This window comes from Aulonocara stuartgranti, assembly GCF_965226115.1.
Source record: "Aulonocara stuartgranti genome assembly, chromosome: 5".
In the NCBI taxonomy this organism is placed as follows: Eukaryota; Metazoa; Chordata; class Actinopteri; order Cichliformes; family Cichlidae; genus Aulonocara; species Aulonocara stuartgranti.
In genome coordinates this window covers 26,112,501-26,139,857 of record NC_138943.1, presented here as the reverse complement: position 1 = coordinate 26,139,857, position 27,357 = coordinate 26,112,501, and the positions used below count along the sequence as shown (strand labels likewise).

The window sequence follows — 27,357 nt, the reverse complement described above, 5'->3', positions numbered from 1 at the left end:
CGACTATACTGCCTCAAGAACTGCTTCAAAGCGACAACAGCAGTTTCCAGGTATACAGAGTGCCAGTCTTGCAGGGCTTTAAATGGAAGCACCGAATCTCCTGGAAAACCCACTGTAAAGTCTCAAATCCTCATCCATTATTGATAGAGCCTTAAGCCTTCCATGCACTTGGGATGACAAACTAAAACCAAAGGCGACGAGTCCGTAGCACCATACAGAGGGAAAGGGTATTGTTTGAAATTTGAATTTCAATCGTTTCTCCTGAGGAGTGTCATCCTTTGATGTCCCACCAGAATGTCTGCAAGGGATAGCAATTAGCTGCTAATAAATTAGTGTATGTCAGCGGCAAACTCTGTCCCTGATGGGTAGTGAGGTGAAGTGAGGGATAGGTTTGGGGTACAAGGTTATCACTCTGTGCATGCACGAGTGTTTGTGTACTCAATTATAACTTTCAGTCAGTTTAATTAATTTAAAAGCAACATTACCAGCGAAGCGCTGAGGTCAGCCAAGGGACTTACATTGGCAGCTCATTTCTCAGAAGCCTCGATCTGAGTTGGTGGAGCTCTTCTGGAAGATATACAAAGAAAAAGTGTTTCAACATTTCTGTCTGTTATGAACTCATATAATCATGTCATGCTTTCCTTGTTAAGTGACAAGAAAACCTAAGCTGTTTTGCGAAAGACACCCACACACACACACACACACACACACACACACACACACACACACACACACACACACACATATTATACCCACGGGGAGCACACAGAGCTGAGGATAAGGCTTTGCCATGCAGCATTGCAAATCAGGACAAAATATACTGATTGTGAACCAGTGCCTGAGGGCAACTTGTATGCAGGCTCAGGCCAGCAAAGTAGCAAGCAGCTCCACCTTTTTGTCTCTGCTTTACGCCCGAGTGTCCTACTTTCGCTCTCTTTTGCCTCTCCCACACCTTGGAGGATATTACAAAGGCACAGAGTTGCTTTAGGACATTTCAATCATGGCAATCTCCCACTCATTCATATTCCTGTTGGTTTTATAACACCTGCAGTGTTACAGAAACTATGACAGCGTGGGATCACAAATTTTTTGACCCCAGGCCTTTCAAAGCAGTCCGTCCACTCACTGTTTTGTCCTATGTGGACTCTGTGATATAATAGACTCCACACAGAGGAGTATGATCAGTGCTTGGACAAAAAAAGTCTCTCTGTCGACAGCTTTCTTTTTAATTTCATGTTGCCTTAGTTAGGAAAAGAAGAGAAGGAGTTCAGGCTTCTCACCGGAAAGTACAAAAGGTCCACACTTTGACAAGTGCCATCAAAAATCCTGGGAGAACCACCCTCGAAGGTCAGGCATCAAACGGCATCCCAGAACTCTTATTTTGCATTATGGATTGAGCTTCTCCTCAGGACTTCAGTGAAAAGAAGGCTTTGTTCATCAATGCCACAAGGACTAAAATATACAGTTGGTAGAAGGGCACAACCTTGGTGTTAGTATTCAGTGTGCAGAATGTGTCATGCCAAGGCTTCATCCTGAAGTATGACAACTTTCGAAAATATTCTCTTTGATGTTTTTACGCATTCATGTGGGAAGCAAACAAAGAGTGTGGATGCCACACAAACAACACAAACATACAATGCAAACGAAGATACAGAACCCGCCCATAAGATCTTTCGTGCAGGTTTAAAGACAACAGCAAAGTTTAGACATAAATATATATAAATGAGCTGTCAGTCAGAACTGTCATGGTCCTGCGACCATGACTCAGTGACTTTATGTTTATGTTCTTTATTGTTATTACTTTCATTATTATTCATGGCTGTTTTGGGATGGTTTGTGTTTGGGATTTTAGACACTGGGTTCTGGGTTTGTGCTCCCTCTGTTGGTCCCTGGTGTTAGTGTTCCCTTGTCTCGTCAGGTTAATCAGGTCCAGCTGTTTCCCCCACCTGTGTGTGATTTCCCAGTGTCTCTTTGTGTACTTATAGTGTGTGATTTCCTCTGCTCCTCGTCGCGTCGTCTGTGTTCATACCCTGTGAAATCCCCTGCGTGCTCTCCCTGCTGTTCTCCCTTCATGTTCAGGTTTGCCACTCCTTTGTGTAGTTTCACCCAGTTTAGTTCATCCTTAGTTCTGTTTTGCCATCTCCACTTTATGTTTGATATTGTCAATAAATCGCCTTCACATCTGAGTAAGTGCTGCATTTGAGTCCTCCTTTCCACTCTTCACACGGCCGCTGCCCCGGACCGTGACAGTACGACGCGACCACAACATGGACCCAGCAGCGCTTAACCCGTCCAAGGAGCTACGGGAGAATCTAATCGATGCCACACAGGTGCTTATTGACCTGTGGCTGGAAAACCCGGGCGGGGAGTCCCAGCGCGCTATAGAGGCTGGGACTCCCCAGGCTGTTGTTTTTTAAACACTCCCAGGTCCTCTGGCAAAGGCGGAGGCCTCGCCTGTGTTTTTAAATCTGTTTATGACTGCCATCAGATTTCTTTTTCCTCTTTTTCCAGCTTTGAACTACAGCTTTTTAAACTAAACTCATCCACTCCGTTACTGATTGCAGTGGTATATCGTCCTCCCAAATTTAACAAGGACTTTATCAGTGAGTTTGGGGAATTCCTTTCAGGGCTTTCAGTAGATTTCGATCATTTTCTTATTGTTGGTGACCTGAATATTCATGTGTGCTGTCCATCTAAACCCCTGGTTAGAGACTTTGTTTCACTGTTGGATTCCTTCAACCTTACTCAGTGTGTGTCTGGCTCCACACATGAGAAGGGTCACACTTTGGACCTTGTCATGTCTCACGGCTTGGGTATCCACATCTCTGAAATTTGTGAGAGTGCGTGTATCTCCGATCATTTTCCTGTTCTATTTTCTGCCACTGCACATTGTTCTGATGCTGCAGTTAAACCTCCTTCACGCCGTCACCGGATCATCAATACCCATGTACCATCTCAGTTTTCTGCTGCTTTTAGCAACTCTGAGCTCTCCACGGTGGACTGGATTGATTCCTTGTGTGCAGAAGATTTAACTGCTCTTTTCAACTCAACATGTACTTCTATTTTGGACCTCATCGCTCCCCTAAAAACACTCCGTCCCAAAGCTCACGCTGAACCCTGGATTACAGACTCTGTTCGTGCTCTCAGGCGCACCTGTAGGTGTGCTGAGAGAAAATGGAAAAAGGACAAGCTGCACATTTCTTTTAATATCCTCAGAGACTCTCTTTCAACCTATCAGAAAGCCGTTAAAGAGGCCAAGTCCTCCTACATATCAAACCTGGTTAGCAGTAGTGTCCATAAACCTCAGACTCTGTTTCGTGTTTTAAATTCCATTGTAAATCCTTACACATCCATCAGCCTCACACCTTCTGCCACCCTCTGTAATGACTTTCTAAAGTTCTTTGTAAACAAGATTTCCTCCCTGCAGTCTGTCATTCCATCTTCACCTTCCAATCCCTGTGTTTTGTCTTTGTGCCATTCTGCCTTTAATCAGTTCGAACCAATCTCTCTCTCTCAGCTGCATGAAATAGTCTGCAAGGTTAAGACTATTAACTGTTCCACCGATGCTATCCCCTCTCGGCTTCTGAAGCAGGTTCTGGACTCAGTCGGACCTTTCCTTCTGGTCCTGATCAATGCCTGCCTCAGTTCTGGTTGTTTTCCAACACCCTTCAAGCACGCTGTTGTTCAACCTCTCCTTAAAAAGCCTAATCTAGATCCATCCCTACTCTCTAACTATAGGCCCATTTCCAACCTCCCTTTTCTGTCTAAAGTACTGGAACGAGCCGCCCTCACGCAGCTCCAGCTATTTCTTGACAATAACAATCTCTATGAGAAGTTCCAGTCTGGTTTTAGAGCTCGGCATAGCACAGAAACCGCCCTTCTGAGAGTTTTTAATGATTTGCTTTTAACTGTTGACTCTGGTTGTGCTGCTGTCTTAGTAACCCTGGACCTGACAGCAGCCTTCGACACTGTTGATCACAACATACTGCTATCCCGCCTTCAACATTGTGTCGGTTTAAAGGGCACTGTCTTAAAGTTTTTCCAGTCCTATTTGAATAATAGGAGTTTTTCTGTTCACCTTGGTGAACTGTCATCTCCCAGAGCTCCTTTAACCTGTGGCGTACCTCAGGGGTCCATACTAGGCCCCCTGTTGTTTATTCTGTACTTGCTCCCTCTGGGCGATGTGCTCCGTAAACATAATGTGTCCTTCCACATCTTTGCCGATGATATTCAGATCTACCTCCCTCTGAGGTTGAACTGCAATGTTTCTTTGCAGCCGCTACTCTCCTGCTTGTCTGACATTAAGACTTGGATGACTCTTAACTTCTTACACCTTAATGAAAGCAAAACTGAAGTCATTGTGTTTGGGCTTCCTAAAGATCCCAACTTCTCTCTTGACTTTTTGGGACCCCTAACCTCCGATTGCACTTCTTCCATTAAGAGTCTTGGTGTTATTTTTGACAATGCTTTTAAACTTGATAAACAAATTAGCTCTGTAGTTAAGGGATCTTTTTATCATTTGCGGATTTTAGCCAAAGTCAAGTCTTACCTTTGCAGGAACGATCTAGAAAGAGTGGTCCATGCTTTTATTACTTCACGGCTAGACTACTGCAATTCCCTCTATGCTGGCCTAGATCGTTCCTGTCTACATCGCCTTCAACTGGTGCAGAACGCTGCCGCTTGCCTGTTGACCGGTTCAAAAAAAGAGACCACATCACTCCGGTTCTCTGCTCTCTCCACTGGCTCCCAGTTGCCTTTAGGATTGATTTTAAAATCTTATTGCTGGCTTTTAAGGTTTTAAATGGCACTGCACCTTCTTACCTGTCAGAACTCCTTAGTACTTATCGCCCCAGGAGATCTTTGAGGTCAGCCGACCTGATGCTTTTAGATGTTCCCAGGTATAAATTAAAGACAAAGGGAGAGAGGGCGTTTGCTGTGGCTGCACCCAGACTGTGGAACAGTTTACCTCCTCACGTCAGACTCTCCAAAAGCCTAGAAACTTTTAAAACCGCTCTTAAAACTCACCTCTTTTCATTGGCTTTTAGAAAGGTTTAATTTATTTGTTTTATATATTTTTATTTTATTTTTATCAGCGAGGTGTTATTACGAAATTGTGTTCTATTGTATTTTTATCTGTATTTACTGTACAGCACTTTGGTCAGCCTTGGTTGTTTTTAAATGTGCTCTATAAATAAACTTGACTTGACTTGACTTGACTATAGAGAGGCGGCTACAGCGTCTGGTGACCGGTCTCCCATGGCTTCTAGACTCGTTATGTCCGTGGGAGCGGAAGTTTCTCCTTTTGGACCTCGGACTACACCCCCCGTCTGCATTCACTTTCGAGCAGCCCGATGCGGTGAGTCAGCGGGATGCATTGCTTTCCCCAGTTTCCGGGACTTTGTTTTCTGGGGCTATTCAGAGCGGGATGGGAGACTGTATGGATCGCTTACCTACCTTCGTGGTAACGGATCCTTCCCAAGTGGGCGTGTACAAACCCGCTGCAAAACTGACAGACTGTGTCTCTGCCGCTCCTTCTGAGCCAGGACTTTATTGCCATTCTCTGGCTCAGTTCTGTGTCCAGCCACAAGCTTCCCAGTCTGTAGCTCAACCATTAGCCTCCCTTAAGCCACAATTTTCACACTGTTTTTCCACCGCTGTTTCTGAGCAGGGAGACAAACTGTTTCACTACGGATCTGTTCCTCAAAAGCTGGCTACATTAGAGACTATTGCTCACTCCGGGGCTTCCCCAGAGGCTGGGTTTCTGCCCTCAGCTTACTCTGGACCCCTGGAGGCCACGATGCCAGCTGTGAACTGCACCGGGCTGTCACTGCCTGAGCAGGGTCAGTGCTCTGCGCAGCTGCAGCCCTCCTTATGTGTGCCGGAGGCCCGCGTGCCTACTGGTTTTGTTTCATGTGTGCCGGAGGCCCACGTGCCTACTGGTTTTGTTTCATATGTGCCAGAGGCCCACGTGCCTACTGGTTTTGTTTCATATGTGCCAGAGGCCCACGTGCCTACTGGTTTTGTTTCATGTGTGCCGGGGGCCCCGGTGCCCACTGGTTCTGCGGCTGTTTTCGCTGGGGGGCCCGAGGAGCCTGTCCAGCCTCCTGTTTCGCCTGCTGGGGGGCCCAAGGAGCCCGTCCAGCCGTCCAGCCTCCTGTTTCGCCTGCTGGGGGGCCCGAGGAGCCCGTCCAGCCTCCTGTTTCGCCTGCTGGGGGTCCCGAGGAGCCTGTCCAGCCTCCTGCTTCTCCACCTGTGGCTGCTTCTCCACCTGTGACTGCAGCGCCGCCTCCTGCAGTACCACCACCGGCAGTGCTACCGCCTGCTACGGCCACACCTCAGCCTGAGGACGCATCCTCACCTGGCCCGGCTTCATCCTCGCCTGGTCCAGCTGCAGCTTCATCTTCGCCTGGTCCAGCTTCAGTTTCATCCTCGCCTGGCCCGGCTTCATCCTCGCCTGGCCCGGCCTCATCCACGCCTGGCCCGGCCTCATCCACGCCTGGCCCGGTTTCATCCACGCCTGGTCCGGCTTCATCCACGCCTGGTCCGGCTTCATCCTCAGCTTCATCCTCGCCTGATTCTGGTCCAGCTTCATCCTCACCTGGCCCAGCTTCAGCTACAGCTTCGCCCGGCCCAGCTTCAGCTACAGCTTCATCCTCGCCCGGTCCGGCTTCAGCCTCGTCTGGTCCAGCCTTCGTGTCTGCATCTTCGTCTGGTCCAGCTTCAGTCTCGCCCGGTCCTGGTCCGGCTTCGTCCCTGCCTGGTCCGGCTTCATCCTCGTCTGGTCCAGCCTTTGTGCCCGCATCCTCGTCTGGTCCAGCCTTTGTGCCCGCATCCTCGTCTGGTCCAGCCTTCGTGCCCGCATCCTCGGCCACAGCATCCTCATCTTCACCCGCAGCGCCTGGTCCAGCCTCCGCTTCAGCGTCCTCTTCAGCTTCGCCTGGTCCAGCCTCAGCTTCAGCGTCCTCATCAGCCTCGCCTGGTCCAGCCTCCGTGTCTGCATCCTCGTCTGGTCCAGCCTCCGTGTCTGCATCATCATCTCCGCCTGCTGCGGTCCCGGCTTCCGTGCCCTCAGCCTCGCCTGGCCCAGCCTCGTTTGGGTCTGGAGCTAAACGGCCGTTTTCTGGACCGCTGGCTAGGCTACTGGCCGGGCGCCGTCACCTGAGCGGCCGCCGTTGCCTTCCGCACGGCCGGCCCCCGGACCGCCATTGCCTGAGCGGCCGCCGTTGCCTTCCGCACGGCCGGCCCCCGGACCCTCTTCGCCTGAGCGGCCGCCGTTGCCTTCCGGCCGGCCCCCGGACCCTCTTCGCCTGAGCGGCCGCCGTTGCCTTCCGCACGGCCGGCCTCCTGAACCTTTTGTGCGCCTCCACGGCCTTCTTCGTGGCCGGCCTCCTGAACTGTCCCATTCTGGCCTCCTGTGTTATCGGGCCCCTGGCCGGCCACCTGAACTGTGTTTTGGACTCTGCTCCCCTGTGAGTTTTTTTTTTGTGAACATTTGTTTGGGACTCTGGGGCCTCCGTCTTTGGTCTTGGCCCGGTCCCTCCGTCCTGGGCCCCCTGCCGCCCGCCCGGATCTGGTGGTGTGTTTCTGTGGCTGTCGGGGGCCAGCCCTTGAGGGGGGGGGGGGGGGTACTGTCATGGTCCTGCGACCATGACTCAGTGACTTTATGTTTATGTTCTTTATTGTTATTACTTTCATTATTATTCATGGCTGTTTTGGGATGGTTTGTGTTTGGGATTTTAGACACTGGGTTCTGGGTTTGTGCTCCCTCTGTTGGTCCCTGGTGTTAGTGTTCCCCTGTCTCGTCAGGTTAATCAGGTCCAGCTGTTTCCCCCACCTGTGTGTGATTTCCCAGTGTCTCTTTGTGTACTTATAGTGTGTGATTTCCTCTGCTCCTCGTCGCGTCGTCTGTGTTCATACCCTGTGAAATCCCCTGCGTGCTCTCCCTGCTGTTCTCCCTTCATGTTCAGGTTTGCCACTCCTTTGTGTAGTTTCACCCAGTTTAGTTCATCCTTAGTTCTGTTTTGCCATCTCCACTTTATGTTTGATATTGTCAATAAATCGCCTTCACATCTGAGTAAGTGCTGCATTTGAGTCCTCCTTTCCACTCTTCACACGGCCGCTGCCCCGGACCGTGACAAGAACTGATGAGAGTAGGTTATGTTTAAAATAGATGAGGGTAATTAAAATTCAAAATATCCTGTTTGAGCAATTTTAAATCTGGTCACCCGGATCCAGGGTTAATCTCATGAAAACGCCATAACCGCATTAACGCCGCAAATCTCCGTTAGCGAGTTGACAAGCCGTGCGTGGGGCTGCACGACGTCAATGCATTAGTGCGGTTAGCCCGTTAACGCGTTAGCGCCGTCCAGCCCCATGCACGGGGCGATCCGCGTCAACTCGATAACGGAGATTTGCGGCGTTAATGCGGTTATGGCGTTAACGTCATTTTAACGAAATTAAAGCTGACAGCAGTAGTAATAAATTTCTGGCAACTTATACTATGTGGGTAAGTTTTAGAGAGAAATGCATGCCACATCTGCATTTCTATCAGTGCGACAACAGTCCTGTGAGGGAACAGTAGTTATTTTAAATTAAAACATTGACCAGTGACTTTAATATTCAGAATTGAGGCGGTCTAATATTATAACTCTGTTGATCAAAAGAGTTATGTTTTCTCAGCCACGATGCCTTTTTGCACACGTAAACTGTAATTCTTTCAGACATTTGAATGCACGGAACCGTGAACTAACTGAGCTGGTTTCCTTCCTGTAACCTCAAAGTGTTACATATTTCTATGGGCAAAACAATGTTAGTGGTGACCCCTGACAACCTCAACATCTTGTCATACCCCTAAGTATCAGAAAAATAGTAGAACCTATTAAAGCACTGTCAAAATGGCAAAGTTATTTCTGAGCAGATTATCAAACTAATGGATGAGTTTAAAGTTGCTTGACAGCATGGGAGTGTCCCTGTTGTTGGCATCAGTGACATGATACAGCAGGCTTCAGCCACATTCAGAGGTGGACCCTTATAGAAAATGCCATGTTCCTAAACCACAACTCAGAAACGGCTATAGACACAGCATTGGGCCTTGAACATCCACAATCATTGTGAAATATGTAGGAGAAAAACACACACACACACACACACACACACAGGTTAGCTTTGATTTTCGGGACAGAATCAACAAACACAAAACTCAAAAGTGCTGTGACCTTTTCTGATAAAATGTCAAGAAAAATTGCAAAGATGCAAACACACATACACACACACACACACACACACCTCTTAACAGTGTTAAAGGTCATCTCGTATTGGCTGTAAAGTGTTATTCAAAAGAATCTAAATGGCAAGAACAAGAACATAACCAAACCCGGCCCCTAACAAGAACAATCACCAGTATGGATCGCAGTTATTTTGACACAGAGTAAAAAATGTACCTACAGCTAATGTTTATGGTAAAGCTGATTCTTCTTCATGTTTCCCATGTGCAGTCACATGCACCTTAAGGATTTCTTCAACTCACTGAGAGAACAGACACATCTACACAACTTTAAAACCATTCACAGAGCACAGATGACCTTGAATGGAAGACAAATGAACTTTATGGAGTTTTATGCATTGAATTGTGAATGGGATTCATGCCAAACCACTCTTGCCTTGCTTCACTGCCCACTGCAAATTTGAAGGATTAATGTCAAAATGCACTTCACAGCACCAGGTTTGTTGCGGGCCAGAGTGAGATAAATTAGAAATGAGATTAGAAAACCGATTGAGGCGTCAGACTGGAGGGATCTGCTGATTAGGCTCTTCATTTATGGAATGCATTATAAATATCTGCTTTGGAAAATCTCTCCAGTGGGTGGAATGCATTGAACTGAACGTATGCAGAGGAATTTGTGATTATTAACCCTTTAAGACCTACCATAGAACCAAGTCCGCCAGGGCTTATATCATATTTATACATGCTGTAGTGCCATTTATTGGAGCATTTCAAGTTGATATACATCAATACAACTATTATAGCCCACATTTGAATAATATGTATGCATTAAGTGCATAGTAATTACATAAATTGCAAAAAAGTGCAATAAACTACAAAAAATTGAAAATCATTTTTGTTTTTTTTAGCATATATTTGTAGTTAGAGAAATTTAAGAGGCTTATCCCTCAAAACTGTAAATACCAAAAAGTTGCACAAAATAGTTTCCCACCACAGGATATTTATTTCAAGTGTCTTCATAGTTTTATTTTTGAAATACACCAATTTTTATATACTGCAGAAAAAACAAAAATAAATATTATAGTGCAAATTTGCAAAAAAACAGCATATGCATCAAAATAAACTATTTCCAGCAGTGCAATATGAGTCCTAAGCATCCCAGAAACGACACAGAAAGTCATAAAGTCAAACATAACCTTTAAAAACGCCAGTACAGGTTCGCAAGACCCTGATGGTAAAAAACTACATTTCCGCAAAATGGTGTCACTTCCGGTTTCGGGCAGGTCATGGTGGACATGCGATAGTTCGCGCTGATGGACGTAGGAAGTGTTACGAACAGCTGATCAGATCGGCAAAGCGTGTTTCTGGAATATTATGTTTTTGTTGCTGCAAGTGCTTTTTATGCAGTTTTTGCAAAGCTATATGTGGAAGGAAACCGTGACCTAGGACAAGCTGATGGCATAAGATGTAAGTACAACTCCTCCGGTTTCATATGCAAAAAAAATTATTGCGCTAGCTTATGTGGTTGCAGAGCTACCGGGATTTAGCAATAGTTACGCAAAACAGAGCGTGCCCGCTCTGACCGGCTTTAAAGGGTTAAGCTGGGCTAAATTAAGATCAATGTTTCTGATTTTGCAGGTAAATACACAAACTCACCACTTTTTAGGTACAGTTGTTCAACTATTCCTTCAAGCAAACATCTAATCAAACAAACATCTCAGTCAGTCGCTTGCCAACAACTTAATATATTTAGGTGTGAAGACATCTTCAAGATGACCTGCCGATGTTGAAATGGGGGAGTGTTCAGAGAAAAAGGTGATTTGAGTGACTTGAATGTGGCATGGTTGTTGTTGTAAGATGGGCTGGTCTGAGTATTTCAGGAACTATGCAGGAAAATCCCAGTAGATCAGCAAGTGTCTCTGAGGTTTGCAGAGAATGGTGTGAAAAACAGAAAATACCCTGGTTGCCTTTTGATGCCAGAGGTCAGAGGAGGCCAGGAGGGCGATAGTAACTCAAATGCCCCCTTGTTATAACCAAGGTATGCAAAAGAGGATTTCTGAACACATCAACACATCAAACCTTTAAACAGATGGGCTACAACAGCAGAAGACCAAACCGAGTGCAAACTGGTTTCTTGCACATGAGAGTTTATTGTAATCAAATGGCTGCCACAATCACCCGATCTCAATCCAACAGAGCACCTTTGGGATGTGGTGGAACCGGATATTTGCATCATGGATGTGAAGTCGACAAAACTGCAGCAACTGTGAGAGGCTATCACATCAATATAAGCCTCCGAGGAATGTCACCACGTCTCATGACAGCTAAAACATGGATTATACTTAAAACAGTTTGTTATCAGGTATTTCTGCTGTGTGTTTCAGTGAAGCTTTGGTATACATGTTTTAGTACATTCAGGGGCACATAAACACACTACGCTATACTATTGAACTACATATAAACGCTGGCCTGTAAAGACCTCTTTAAGTGCTCTTGACTCTCATTGTAGTCTGAAGTGGAAGTTCTACAAAGTTTCCTTTGCAACCCAGAGAGACCGCTAAAGAACAAGAAAGGTTATTGCTGTGTTACCACTCTTTTTGAAATATAACTTCTTGTTGATCTGTTGCAATACAGCTGAAATTTCCAGTTATCCAGCACATTCTGAATCCACTTTTTTCCCCATCTTCATAAAACCAAAAGCAGAAGCAGCAGCTCATAGAGGTAGGACACACCACATTCTAACTTTGAATCCAGATGCAACTCACTTCAAATGCTTCAGTTCATCCCATATTTGTCTTAATACAGTTGCAGTTAATATCCACATCTGTCCACATATGCACTAATGCTAATACTTTCTATTAAATTTTATGAGGTCAGTGTAAATTTGGAACTTTCACTGACAGTCAGTTTACTCAAGCAAACGTTTGAGCCAAATTTAAAAAAGAATCTGTGATGATGTTTAAATCGTGAGGACATGAAATAGCACTAAACGACAGTTACTGGTATTTAACACCAGACATATGCTAGTGTTAAATAAACCATCATATGTTTGGTGTACTTTGAGTGGCTCAATGAATATAATTTGATTCATTTGTGCACTGGCAATTTCCAGCCGGTATTTAATTACGATTCGGGTCAAGGCCTGTATAACAACCCTGGTTGTTAGAAATTATATTTCTATATACCTGAACTAAAACAGCAAATATCTGTTGAGGGAAATGTAATCACAGCTGTTTTACATTAATACAATCATAGCTCTCTTTAGGCACTCATCTGATGAAGTTTAATCCTTTTATTACAGAAAAAGTGCACAGACACATGAGTTACAACATGCTTATTTATATTTAATCAAAACCTGAACGAGTTTATAAATTATGCCTAAAAATAACTGCGAAAATTGTAAAGACAAAACCTTGAGGACACTGATATATTAAAGTGTCGGGCCTTGAAATGACTCAGAGATCGAGGCTATAGAGTTGAGCTGATACAGGTAACATTGATGTGGTTGGATGCTAAAATTGCAAAACAGAAACAATAACATTAATACTAACACTACTGCTAATAATAAGAATAAGAATAACTAAAAGCGTTCACACCACTTATCAATGTTAGAACCTGACTGGTACAGATGCCGTATTGGTGGAACATTAGTTAAGTTGCGGTTTTGGATCTTTTTGAATATTTTATTGTGAATATGTTTGCATGCATGTGTGCCTAAAGAAAGAAAATCTGCAATAATGTATCGTCTGAGCAAGTTTAAATGCAAACCAAATGCAATTTCGAGCCTGGATGCACATTTGATCAGTGCCAGGAAAATACCTAACAAATGCATACTTAAGAAAATTTGCCAAGGCAGGTTAAGAAGCATAATATTATGCGCAATTACGCATGAAATGTAATATTCTTCAATCTCTTGTCACCATGATGACCACCTTGTTTTTTATATCTACTTTATTGCAACTTTATACATACATGATAATTAATGTGAAAAATTTTGTCAATATGTCTTTGAAAAGTGCAAAAAACTATTCTTAGTCATCAGTTCTACACTATGAAATTCCAGTTCTAAGTGTCATTATCAACCACACTGATTATTCAAAGGCTCTGACTCCTTCATGGTTGTCCACCCAGTAACATAAATGTTTCAAAAAGACGCTAAAGAGGAAAAGACTGATGAAAAGGCCAAGACGTGTGAGTGTGTTTAAGAAATCTGTTGAGGCATTTCATTAAAGATGACGAGGAGGAGGATCAGGATTAGGACACTTATACAATTTGTAGTATTCAATGAGCAGATGGGAGGCAACTTAAGTGTGACTGAAGATAAATCCAAAAAAGTGAGGCGGTGTGACAACGCTTTTGGAAAGAGTCACACGCTCATTCGCAAAATCTCTGTGTGATATAATTATTCTAATGACTCAGTAGCTGGCAGCAGATCCGGCAACTGGATTAAATGTGATCTCTGCAATAATTAAAGGAGTGTGCACTCACAGCGAGGTATGTGAGTGCATATAAAACATGTGCCGACATTATCTGCACATCATTATTCATTGCTGAATTTAAAAAAATGACCTTTCTGAATATCTCATCCAGGTGAAATAAAGACATTTTTGTAATCCTGCCTTGCAACTGTATGTTGACAGCTTTGAAAACAATTACCCTCTGACATCCTCTGATTCATGAAAAGCTATGATTAACAGATTGTCAATAAAGCTAATCAAAATTTGGAGACTAAAAAGCTGGTATATTCTTGATAGTTATTCCTAAAATGATGTCCTTGTATTTAGCATTTCAAGTCTCTGAGTTAAGAGATGCTGTCCTGCTGACAGTTTTTTAGCTGGTACACAAGGGACACATCGTGGGCAACAATCTGGGAATTGTTTAGGAAAAAAACATTACTGTAGGTATAAAAGATAACACGATCTGATATCCACGTGTTGGTGTTGTTCATATATCATCATCATAATGTTGGTCCAGGATTAATATTTTGCAACTGACCAGTCACTTTGCCACTCAGTTAGCATTAGCCAAGAAGACGGCTAATGCTATTAAAAACTATGACTAGTGTCCCGAATTCGACAATGTGGCACAAAAACAAACCAATGGAGGCCCAGTAGAATGCAATCAGATGAAGAGTTTATTAAGAACACACGCATGGGAAGAAGCACACAGCATCACATCTGCAGACTTCTTCTCCCAAAAATACACAGAGAGTTGTTTTTATAACGTCAGGGTTTGACACCCCTTCTTGTGTTTTAAGAACATAATTTACATCTTAAGAATGTCATTTGCATCTTGTACAGAAAATGAGCAATTTTTAGAGCTAAAGTCAGACACAGAAGTTCCTCTTTCTAGCATCTTTTTCCAAATATGGCGATGATTTCAGGCCCTGGAGCTCCCCATGGACTTGTCCTCCTTTTGACCCATCTTCTGTCACCTGTTACTGAGCAAACTCAAATGCAACTGGTTGCAACAAGAAGCTGAATACTTTGCAATAATCTAGAGATCTCAGACCTACCATTTATCAGCTCAAACATCCAACAACATGAATGCTTTAAAAGCATCAACATCAGCTCTTCTCTGACAGCATGGTGGGAGTTTCTAAAATTGACGGCGTCTTCATTAATCCCATGCAAACGTACACCTATCTGGAACAACCCTGACATATTACAAAACAATAATATGATAAACTTTTCAGATTGGAGTGGTAAAGGAATCAAATATTTAGAACATATACTAGAAGGAACAGAATTTATTTCATTTGACGGACTAGTTACACAATATGGGATCAACAAGAAAAGATTTTTAGAATATCAACAAATTAAATCCATAGTAAAAAAGAAATTTAAACCGGGTCAAGTTGAACTACAAACACCACCAAGTGTGGTTCAATTTCTTACTCTTAAAACCCCCAAATTACTATCCAAAATATACAGAATGCTTTCTAAAACAGATGAATCAATATCACTTCCTATTGCAAAATGGGAAGCGGATTTATCAGTTAACTTAGACCTAAACTTCTGGTCTCAGATTTGCTTAAAAACCTTTCATCTAATTAGAAATCCCAGTCTTCAATTAATTCAATACAAAATATTACATAGAGTGCACTATACAGGTCATCGGATGTTCAAGATGGGCTTTACGTCTACCAACAACTGCTCACACTGCCAAACCAATTCACCGGACAATTATATCCACGCTCTTTGGTTCTGTCCACCAGTTCAGAAGTTTTGGCGCGAGATATGTGAAGACTTATCGAAGTGTCTGAAATGTAACATTCCAACTTCCCCCTTAGTGTGTTTGTTGGGCAGCTTAGATAATGTCACTTCAGAAAAGAATATCGCCCTATGCATAGCCAAGAAAACAGTCCTCATGAACTGGAAAAATAAAAATAATCTTAATTCTAACCAATATAGAAATTACCTATTAGATTACATTAGTCTTGATACAGCCTCTGCCACCACATCAGATCAATTGCTCTGGGCTCCTTTGATCAGCTCCATCACCTAGTGGGGGTGGGGGGTCATAGTTTGGTCCCGCCTTCACTATTGTGATTGGTGTGGGGGTAGGGACAGGCTTAGGGCGTCGGGGGGTTCCCCGGAGGCATCTTCCTTGGGGGGCGCAACCCGGGGTAGCGGTCATGTCCGGTTAGGGGCTCTGTTGGCTCTCAGGTGACTGTTTCCTCGCGGCTGCGTGCAGCGGGGCTAGGGGAGGGTCTGTGCTGACGGACGTGGGTTACTGACCTGGTAGCCTGGCTGCCCCTGGGTGGGTCCGGGATGGGCGTGAGGTTCTGGGGGCGCTCCGTCTCTGGGCTGGGACCCGGACCGGGCCTCGGGGGCTTGGGTCCTGGTTGGTGTGTTGCCGGGGTTGTGGGCGGGTGGGTGCATGGGGGCCCAGCCCTGGAGCAGGGTGCCGCCGGTGCATCGAGCCACTTGGGGGGCTCTTCAACTGGTGGGGGAGATCCCCCTCCAGGGGCGGGGGCACCTAGACCCGGTTTGTAGAGTACGCTTGGGGAGTGTGATCGTGTGTACAACGTCTCTTTATGTCTGTCTCCACGTTGGTTGAGTGTGGAGTAAGTGCATATGAGAGCATGAGGGTGGGAATGGATGTTTGTATCTGTGTGTGCCTGTATGTCTGTGTCTATATGTCAGGTTGGGTGTCAGGCGCCACCTCTCTGGGGACATCTCAGGCCCTCCAAGGTTTGGAGGCCTATCTCCCCCTACCACCACTTCCCCTGCTAGTGGCGGACCCCCTCAGACATCGGTGCGTTGGTGGTTCTTTGTGTCCGGGGATGGGCGTCCAGGTACACACCGGCTCACTCCTTGGCGGCCGCTTATCGGGGCCTGGAGCCTGGGGCTCGCTCGGGCCACTTCGGAGGTGGGGTGCCCCCGGCCTCTCGGCCTGGGGCTCGGTCACTCAGGCGCAGCTGGCTGCCGGCGGAGCTCACGGGCGCGTCACTGCAACTCCCCCTGGCTTCTGCTCTGCGGCTGCTGAGTGAGCCCTCATCTGGGACTCTCCTCAGCTCTTTCCGGGACAGTGGCGCAGCTGCCCCTCTGTTGGTCTTCCTTGGTCTCTTGTGTTCTGGGGGCCTCTGGATGTCTGGAGTTTTGATCTCCTCCACACCTGCTTCACGCCCTGGAGGACGGGGCTGTGGCCCCCCCACACCCTCTAGCAGATTATTACATGAAGGAACCTTTTAAAAAACAAAAAACGAGCGCGTCCATGCTCACAGGTGTACACACGGGTGATCACACCCACAAACTACACCCTTTTTGGCTCCTACCTCAAAGCACACTGTGTTCTGTTGATCTTATGTGCTGCACAATAATGTTTAACATTTAGTATTTACTGTCATATTCCCATATATCATTGTGATGTTGTTTATTCTATTACTCTTGTTCTCTTCTGCTTGCTTTCTTTTTTCTTTCTCAGCAGGTGATTGATATATGCATTTTTTTTCTCTGCCCGTTCTGTTGGTTTTTGTCTTTTGCCCTTCTCCCCTGTCCCTCTTCTCAGCTGTTTCTCTTTCCCTCTTTCTTTCTCCCCTTCTTTCCCCCAGTCAAGTCTGTCCCGTATTCAGTAAGTGAAAATAAAATAAACAATAAAAGGTGAATCAAATGGACCATTACGGCAAGGCTGGGATGGTCAGTTTGGTAAAGTAAATCCGTTGGGCATCTTTCTTTGCCTTTAGACAACAATTCTGATGGCAAAAGAGCCAAACGGGACTGGCCAAAAAAAAAAAAAAAAAAACCCAAACAAAAACAAACAAGAAGCTGAATACATTCAGGCCTTTGCTCAGGCCTGTCTCTAGATTATATGTACTATATGTGTTTTGTAAGTGTGCAGGCAGTTTATCCTTCAATGCTCCAAGTCACTTACTGTTAGGTGTGGCTGTGTGCAGGCAGGAATAGGACCCAAGGTGCAGACTCCGGAGACAGACGTGAACTCAAAAAGGGCTTTAATTCTGAACGCAACATGACATAACTCGAAAAACTCAAAATAAACTTACACCGGTGGACAGACAAAACACACAGCAAAATAAACGGTAGATCGCAACATGGACACAGAGAAACACAGGGCTTAAATACACAGAGGGAGCAATCAGGGAATGGGTAACAGGAGGGAAACACAGCTGGGGCAAATCAGGCCTAACGAGACAAGGGGAAGCAAAACCAGACACATTAACATCAGACATGGACTTTCAAAGTAAAACAGGAAACACCTAACACAGACTGAACAAAGACACGGACTCGCACGCACTGCAACAGAGGGAACAGAGACGTGGGACCAGGGCAGACACAAACACTGACTGGACACGGGGATATAGCCACTAAGGACACACAGAGACGCGAACTAGACAAGGGGATACAGCTGACAGGGGAGACAGCAGCTAGAGAAGACAGAGACATAAACTATAAAACAGAACTCAAAGAAACCAAAGACTAGAAAGTATAAATAATATAATAAACTCAAAACCCCTGGGTCAACGACCCAGGCATCCTAACACTTACACAATAGATCGCCCGGACATCGCGCCGAACGAGGCTTATGACCTTTCCTTAATTGACTGAGCTTTAACTCTTTAATAAGCACAAAATGCAATGTGTGTATACAATTATTATGGCTGCCCCTGTAATAAAAGGTTAATGTAAAGCCAGCAGGTTTTAATAAACATCTTAATGCAGTATCAATACTATAGATTATATTATTAATGATACAGGATATATTGTAGCCATAAAATAATTTCTTTAATTCCACACTAGCAAACCAACATGTAACCTATCATATGTTCTATTATATAAATTAATAAAGAAAACACTTTAAATGCTTACCACTTGTTCCAGAAGAGAGTTTTATATAAGCAAAAAAACTAATTATTGTAATGATGCAGGAACAGCACCAACACGGGGATATCAGAGACACCATATAAGGTATTACTTTTATTATTATGGGGTTCAGTAAGACCCACTGAGCAGCATAACTGGGAAACATGTTAACTATTTTTTACCACTAGAGTTTTCAGATTTAAAGTTACACAGAGGGAAAACGTACACAACACCGAAAAAACAAGACAGATTCTTTGTAAAAGGGTGATTTCACATTCTCTCTTTACTGGGCAAAGTCAAAACATTCTTCAACTTGAACATGGATCCATTTAGAATATTTGGTGCTCATACAAGCTATTTGATTTCAGTGAAAGTACAGAACTCCGGTGCTCTGCAGTGTATGAAAAAATGTTTGCGCACTAGCATATTTTTTTCATATTCATTCTTTGAACTTCGCTGCTTCCATGCTTCGAGTGAGGGGGTGAAATACAGAAAAAACGAGGGAGAGAAAGTGCTGGAAAAACAGCCGCTCAGGCTATCCTATGAGCTAAAAAGTTGCACACATGAATAAGTTGAAAATCAAATTGCTGCAGCGGATGCCAAGTTTCTACTCTTGAAGTTTAATGAGTTTTCAGTTGGGTTCCAATAGCTTCCATATAAAACATTAGGTCTACAGGGAATGTAGTATGGGCACTAGACAAAGATCAATTGGTCTTCCCCTTTAGTTTTTTTTTTATTTGATTTTGGGTTACCAGATAAGTACTTGATTACAGCAGGACCAATTTACTTAAAAAAATTACTCTCAATTTTTTCAAACGTGCCATTGACAAAATATGTATCCAGAGCAGGATGACTAAACTCAAACTCTTCTGAAAATAAATAAAAAACAACTAAAAGCAAAATTATAGTTCTACACCGATCAGCCATGACCTTATGACCACTGACAGATTAAGTTAATAACACTGATTATTTCTTCATTAAGCCAACTGTTAGTGGCTGCGATATATTAGGGAGCATTTTGTCCACAAGGTGTGTATGAAGCAGGAAGTAAATTTTTGAGGAAGTCTGACAACAGCCCAACTGTGAAAGTTAGAGACTCAGAACATCTCCGTCAGTATTTTTCGAGGGTGGTCCAAGGAAGCAACAGTGATGAACATGGTCAAGGCTCACTGAGACACACACGTGGCAAGTGAAGGCTGGCCCGTATGGTCCGATCGACAGAAGAGCTACTGAAACTGAAATCACCAAAAAAGTTAATGCTGGTTCTGATAGAAAGATGTCAGAATGCACAGTCCATCAGAGTTTGCTGTGTATGGGGCTGCATAACCACAGACCAGTCAGGGTGTCCTTGTTGACCACAGTCCACCGCTAAAAGAGCCAATAAAGGATGCATGAGCATCAGAACTGAACCATGGAGGAAGACGGTGGCCTGGTCTGATGAATCACGTTTTCTTCTACGTCAAGTGGATGGCTGGATGTGTGCGCATCGCTTATCTGGGGAAGTGCTGATATCAGAATGCACTATGGGAAGAGGCAAACCGTCCGAGGCAGTGTGGCCGTTCTGGAATTCTTCAACTGGAAACCTCGGGTCCTTTGACGCACGCTAGTCACCTAAGCCTTGTTATAGACCGTGTAACCTTTTTATAGAAATGGTATTCCCTGATGTCTGTGGCTGTGGCTAATGCGCCCTGCCCCAAAGCAAAAATGGTTCAGGAAATATTTGAGAAGCACAACAATGAGTTTGAGGCGCTTACTTGGCCTCCCCAGATCTCAATCCAATTCCGATCTATGGGATTTGCTGTACAAACAAATCCAATCCTTGGGGGCATCTTGGAGCCAGATACCACAGCGGACCTTCAGGGAATGGAATCCGTGCCCGACAGATCAGAGCTGCTTTGGCAAAAAAGAGGGACTAACACGATATCAGAAAGGTGGTCATAATGTTTAAATTCCACCTACAATCTGAAAATGAAAAGCCAGATATTAGTAGAAGAATCAAGTATAAAAGTTATGCTGAGGTGGCAGAACCAATCTCAGCTCAGCCATGGTCTCATTAATGAGCTGCCCTCCCCCAGACAAAGAAGTTGTTTTTAAAAGCCTCTCGATGTCCAAATTTCAATACTATTATGGGCTCTACTCGAAGCTCTGTGGTTTGAAGTTTATTTTTCACTCCTGCCTCCCCCATTCACACATGCATAATTCTTATTTTGACATCTTATTTGTACCAAACCTGTGTTAAGTTAGTGCTAATGCACACTAAAAGCTTTCCTCTGGCAAAATGACTGCATATTTTTTGTGAAGAAGACATTGCATATTTTTTGTGAAGAAGACATTGCAAATTCAGTGTTTTTATCAGACATTTAGATGAACTTCATTAGAGCGCTGAGTAAACAACTTTGCCTCGCTGTGCAGTGCAGTGGAAAGGCACTACTTATTTGATATATTGATTTCATTCTTCGAGAAAGTTAAAAAAAATCTTTACTGAACTTGCACAGCTTATTTATTTATTGTGACTAAACCAAAGCCTCAAGACTGAAAGTGAAGGTTTACACGATGGTGAGACCTACTATGGTGTATGGCAACACTGACAGAAGACAGGAGATGGAGCTTGAGGTAGCAGAGCAGAAAATGCACAGATTTTATTGGGAGTAACCAGAATGGACAAGATTAGAAATCAGAGGTTCAGCTCAGGTTTGATCAGTTTGGAGACAAAGTTAGAGAGGCTAGGATGAGATGGTTTGGACATGTGCTGAGAAGGGATAGTGCATATATCCAGGATGCTGCAGACGGAAAAGAGGAAGATCACAGAGAAGACCCATGGATATAATGGAGAAGAAAAACATTTACTTTGCCTGGATCATTATAATGAGCTTATGACATTAATCTAATGGAACCTCCAGAGGAAAGTGGTTGTTGACAAGAAAGTTGATTCCTTTTTATTTCCATGAATTAAATGTTACCTGACCATCAATTAGCTATCCAAATCAATTAGAGAAACCCCTAATTAAAAATAGATGAGCTTGGAAACACCAATCCCTGGTCTCATATACTCTGTTTAAGATTGGAAAGCTCTCTCTGCCAGTAAATATATGCTTTTGCATTGGTTTTTAGGTTTCATGTTGCAATATAAAAATACATTGCATTACGTATTCCATTGACATGCAAGCTACATATGGGTCTGTTTAATCAGTACACACCACAAACACCCAAGAACCTGCTGGTAAATACCCTTATTAACTTTGGAAGTAACTCTGTGTGTTTTGAAAATGAAAGACCCTGGTGTTTGTTTTCTAATACGACTGAACATTAAATATAGTCCACACTAAGCTGCCCTCAGTGGCACATATTGGAAGCAAGAGAATCCATCTACTATGTTTCAGCTGTGGACTGTCGAGTGGCAGACGGTATAAATGGAGACTGCTGATAAAATGCAGGCTGACTGTGAAAGCAGCAGGCTAACTCCGCAGGACCTGGCTCAAGAGAGAGCGAGGCACTGCCTTCAGCTAATAGACACACACAGATACACAGATGCACACACACACACACACTCAATGGATGCATACACCATGGAACCAAAATGCACAAGAAGCATACACAGCGACACACGTACGCAATTACACAGAAACACAGAAACATGAACCCCAGGACACACACTGGCACATTAACACAGACTCAGACGCAGGACAAAAAAAGGCAGGAACTCAGAAAGCACCCGTCTCCCTTCCTGAATGTCTGTCTCTCTCAGACTGCAGCAATAAGGCAATGTTAAGAAGCTGAAAACAGACGACGGGAAATGCAGCCTCATGCATGTGGTTTACCAACCACGTAATACATGAAAACGAGCACATGCAGATCAACACAGATGACAAGCGTATAGGGCTCCACTGACAGATGGAGAGTGAGAGCAGCATAGCAGAGGGGGTAAGTATGGAGCTAGCTTGGAACATTTCTTCAGAGTGCTTTAAGAGCTCATTTACATCAGTGTATAAGTGTTAAGTAGTAACAAGACTGTACAAGTGCGTACTTGAAATTGTGTGATCGAGGGTGCTAAGATGGTAATAAAAACCCTTAAAATTTAGACTTCCACTTATTTTCATCTCTGAGATTCACAAGTTTGTGCTTGTGTTTTCCAAATGAATGTGTGTACGTGTGATTTTGCAGGATTATTTGTTTCAGAAGTGTTCAATGAAAGATTCACTTAAATGAATGCCAGTGTTTAAAGAGGATATCTTCCAATGTATTTTTAATTTTTATAATAGCGTGCAAAGTCTACTTTCTGATTGCCCTGGATAAACCTCTCACATTGGAGAGAATAGCAGGTTCTGCATCTGTGTAAAAATCTTTGTATGTTTGCACTGTTAATGCTACAAACAGCTATTGGCTCTATGAGGCTACAGAAAAATAACTGAAGTCACAATCAATCATGTTTTCATTGCTTCTTGCAATACATAATTCCCCGTGCATGTAATAACATTATGACTGAGTTATGCCATATCAGCTACATAAATGTTGTTTTATATGTTTCCATATATAAAATTCAGAATTGCCCCTCAATATTCTCTCGTTTTTTACGAGTAACGACACAACTCTGTGTGTGAGATCTCACCTGTGTGTGATTTTCTGTTTGATCTTTATGGCTCTTATCTGCACCAGTCAACAGTTCATTTCAATGGTACTATAGTTAGATCAATTACCAACATTATTGTTGCTCTGCCCACTGCATGAAGCTGCAAGTGTTTAATAAACTAAATTACAGTCTTTGTAAACATTTTGCCAACAAAGCCGACATTCATCACTGACCCTCGTTAATAACCTTAAAGGCAGCCCAGACACTTCAATGCACTGCACACTGTCTAAGGTTTATAGTCCAGCTTTGGTGCTGAAAATGGAAACAGTGGAAGACAAAAAATGGCTCTTTAACTTAACTTTTCTCATAACTGGTAATTTTTTAAAATAAATGTGAGAATTTTAAATGAACTTAAAAGATGTCACAGTTTACAAATCTGCTTAAACCTGAAAACAATTGATTTCTAGCAGTCACACCTTCTCATCTCATCTGTATTTATTCCACAAATGGCTGCAAAAGTTAGTTAGTTAAAACTGAAAGCTATCACTCATAGGATTCCAGTTTTCACATCTAGAGTGAAGCCATATGAACCCTTCCTGTCAGTTTTAAAGATCTGAGACGTTTGGGAAACAACCTGACACAGTGAGGAGTCTTTTTACTTTGCTAGCTGCGTTTTGCAACTCCCCCACCTCTTTCCACAGCTACAGTGGCAGATCCTGAGTTTATTACTTCAAGCAGAGAAGTGAACCTGATCACAAACTCCAACAGACTCTATTAGATAGAGCCAAAGTAAATATTGAACCAATTTGTCACAAGTCATGCAAACATCCTTTCATTAAAAATACATTTTTCTTCCAGACAACTCTGTAGAAAATGGAATACCCTTACTGCTGACCTGTGTCTATTTAAGTACAACACCTCATGAGATATAGCACCACATACCTCTTCCAAAATGCATTATACAAATATAACCTAGAAACATGCAATCTGACATTTGCTCACGAGCCTGCACACCTTTACCGATAGCACCACATGATTCATAACCAAATGGAAAAACATGGCTCATAAACACTAACAAGAGCATAGCAGATGTTTGCATGCACTCAGTGTTTTTCTAATTAATTCCCCCTTTTCCTTCCTGTCTCTAGAAAAAAAATGTTTCTACTGAAACTAACACAAGTGTGAACTGTGACCCATTAGCAGATGTTTTAGACTAGGAAATGGAAAACCAACCATCTCACACTATTATTTAAAAGAATGAGTGCAATCAATTGTACAGATGTTCATTGTAACAACAAAGGGAAAGTATAATACTGATTTTTGGACCTTCTCTGTTTGGCAAACGTGATCCTGCACTTTTTGTATTATTTCATTCTGCTTCTTACATACTTCAGGTCACTATCCTCACATCTTAGATGTAATCCACGCAGTAAAAATGAAAAACAACAGAAAACCGCACAGATTTCTGTCAAATGTGGTTAGACGGACACACTGTAGCTGACTGATCATGCTCAAGGTCCTATTCTTAGCCAGAAATCCACTATCCAGTGGAAATGTCATTAGTGTCATTTTAATTTGATGGTTGCACTGAATGAAAATGAAAACGTTAAATGTTAACATAACAACACAGCATACAAAATGTTGATGATTGTGATGGCAATCCATTCAGTACTTGGTTAAAAATCAAACACCTTTTGACATACACTGCCAGAGGAAACGCAAGGCTCCTGCTCAGAATAAATGGATCCCGATGTTTAAGCTGAACCACAGAGGTGGACTGATGGACCGACAGAGCAATAGCGCTATTCCTGGAGGTACGTTAGTACGAGCAACACAAAGGTGGAGGCTGACAGACACAGTGACAGCTACTGTATGTCATGCTTAAGACATTAAGTAACCTTGTTGGCAAGTACAGCAGTGCAACAACAGGTAACAGCTTACAGCCAAACTCTGTAAACAACCAAGGCAAATTCTTGTCAGAGAAGCTACAAGAGAACAATGTGCCCGCTCTGCCTCTCAGCAAGGTTGCAGAATGGCAATGTGGATAATGGTGCGTGCGCCTCAGGTTAACAAGTATTCACATCAGACCGACCGCTGTGTGTGAGTGTGCGGTGCTACTGATAACAAGATTGTTTCTGATGCAGTTTGAGGAGTATGCAATAAAAACAGCAGAGAGACATGCAGTGATTCAGTATATAAAACAATGTGTGGATGCTATTATATCACTGAAAATAACGATGCAACGTGACACCAGATATTTTCCATTATTCTTGCAGTTACCCACCATTAAATTGCTGTAGCTTTTATTAAACTCTCTGCTGTCTTTATTGTGGGGTAAACCACAGGAGGCGCCTTCCAAGCCAGGGTGGGAGACATAGATTCATATGTGTAACTTAATAAGCCACATTCAATTACAGCCCGTTGATACCTATAGCATTACCAATGATGCTATTACTGCTTCTTGGATTATGGCCAAAGGTGCTGCCAACAACCTGGCTATGGCCTTGATTCTCCATTTAACATCCTGTTTATTGGTTTAGAGCAGCTGCTGACGGCAAAAGCTCAAATCTCATTCTTTTCCTGCCAGTGTGATGTTGTTACAATGGACATAGCGTCACCGGGCCCTTTGTGAGCTACAGGCCAGTGGCTTGGCTATTTAAAGAGAGAGAATGGAGTACAGAAAAAAGTAGGGAGGGGGGAGGGATAAAGCCCTAACTGAAACAAATGACGTGCTCGCACTTCCTGGCAAGACGGCACAGATTTATGGGAAGCAAAAGATGGATGAGTGTCTGTGGAGATGCGTGCACAAGAGGAGAGAATTGAATTTCACAGAGGCAAACAAGATGGATGGACGCATACCTAGCCACCCTATATCGCTACATCTACCGGCGCTTATGTTTGATACCTCAGAGAGGTCAGCGAAAGGAGAGCAAGCACGTCATATTCAGCAGACAACAAGGAGGGAGGACGGGAACGCTGGAAAGTAGGACAAGAACAGGCTGGCCTACTGTAAAAGCCCATGGGAAGCTCACAGATAAAGAAAGACCACTCAGACTGACAGCAGAGTGCTGCATTTACTGAGCTGGAACAACAGCATGTTAAGACAGCAAGATAGCAGGAGTGCAGCATGTGTGTTCATCAGCTTTTATTAATGCTGTTTCTAACGTTTATATTAGCTTGCAGCAATAGAGTAGCTCACCTGTATTAAAGGTTTTTATTTTAAACTGAGCATTAACACTCTTTTCATTTTCCTAGTGGTGGTGATTTGAAGGGGTTTGCTAGCCACATGCCGTAACGGCTACCGATGCCAAAGAAATCACTGCAGGCAGGATGGAATTTTAACATTTCTAAGATTAGCTTCTGAATATATGCATGGCCATTTCAGAAGACTGCCATGTGTCACTACCAGGCAACAGCTCAGAGGTCACTTCACTTAGATGCCTGGAACAGAAAGCATGCATAGTTGCAAATAAATCTGGCAGTTTAAAAAGTCGTTTTTCTTCAATATTTCATAAACAATCCAATTACATTTATCCTCCCATTTTCACAGTGATTATGCCAAAGAATAAGTAGCTTCAGTAAACCACTTTAAGTGAAGAAAGTGGGACAGAAGGGCACGGAGAGGAATCTAGGCTAAACACAGAATGGCTTCAATAAGATTTCCCTCTGAGTAATAGTGTCTAAATGGTCCATGTGTGCCCTGAAGTCTGCTTTGTGTTTTTCCTCCAAATAAAGATGAGCATGAAGTAGACATCTGGTCAGTCTTTGAGAACTAGCACAAACATCTGCTTCGTGTCAGCAGCAACAGGATGGTGCGCAAACTATGCTGCAGGTGTTCCTCCACGAATATTTAGATTTCTTCATACAGGAAATAACCACAATCAGTTTATTTGGATTATTTTACGGCTTGGAAATGATTAGTAGCTGCTATTACTCAACAGTCATCTGTTAACATCTGTAGAAAAGGTTATTTTTAAATTAATTAATTTTAAAAAAAGGGAAAGAAGAAAATGCTGTGATTAGAAATGAAATGCCAGTCACAGGGGAAAATTACAGTAAACTTTTGGAACGTAATCAGTAACCTAAAATTGGATCTGTGGAATTATGTGATTGGTTTATTGAATGCAGTGACTGTACAGAGTTGGTAGCACTTTTCCAGCAATCACTGCAAGCGGAGTTATAAAAAAGAGATATGTGCTGCATACAGATGTACAGATGGCTCTGTTCTTTGTGTGTGACTAATG

The 27,357-nt window shown here is 43.4% G+C and overlaps 1 protein-coding gene across 6 annotated transcripts in view; it reads right to left on the bottom strand.

The window, feature by feature from the left end:
- dlgap4b (discs, large homolog-associated protein 4b) overlaps positions 1-27,357 on the bottom strand; it is a 146,565-nt gene that overhangs the window by 54,045 nt on the left and 65,163 nt on the right. For 4 of the 6 annotated variants that reach the window (XR_014276933.1, XM_082534347.1, XM_082534350.1 and 1 more), the window contains exon 3: positions 486-567. The gene's annotated coding sequence lies outside the window, so the exon portion shown is untranslated. The remainder of the gene's footprint in view (positions 1-485; positions 568-27,357) is intronic. The other 2 variants (XM_082534348.1, XM_082534349.1) reach the window with 1 other exon arrangement.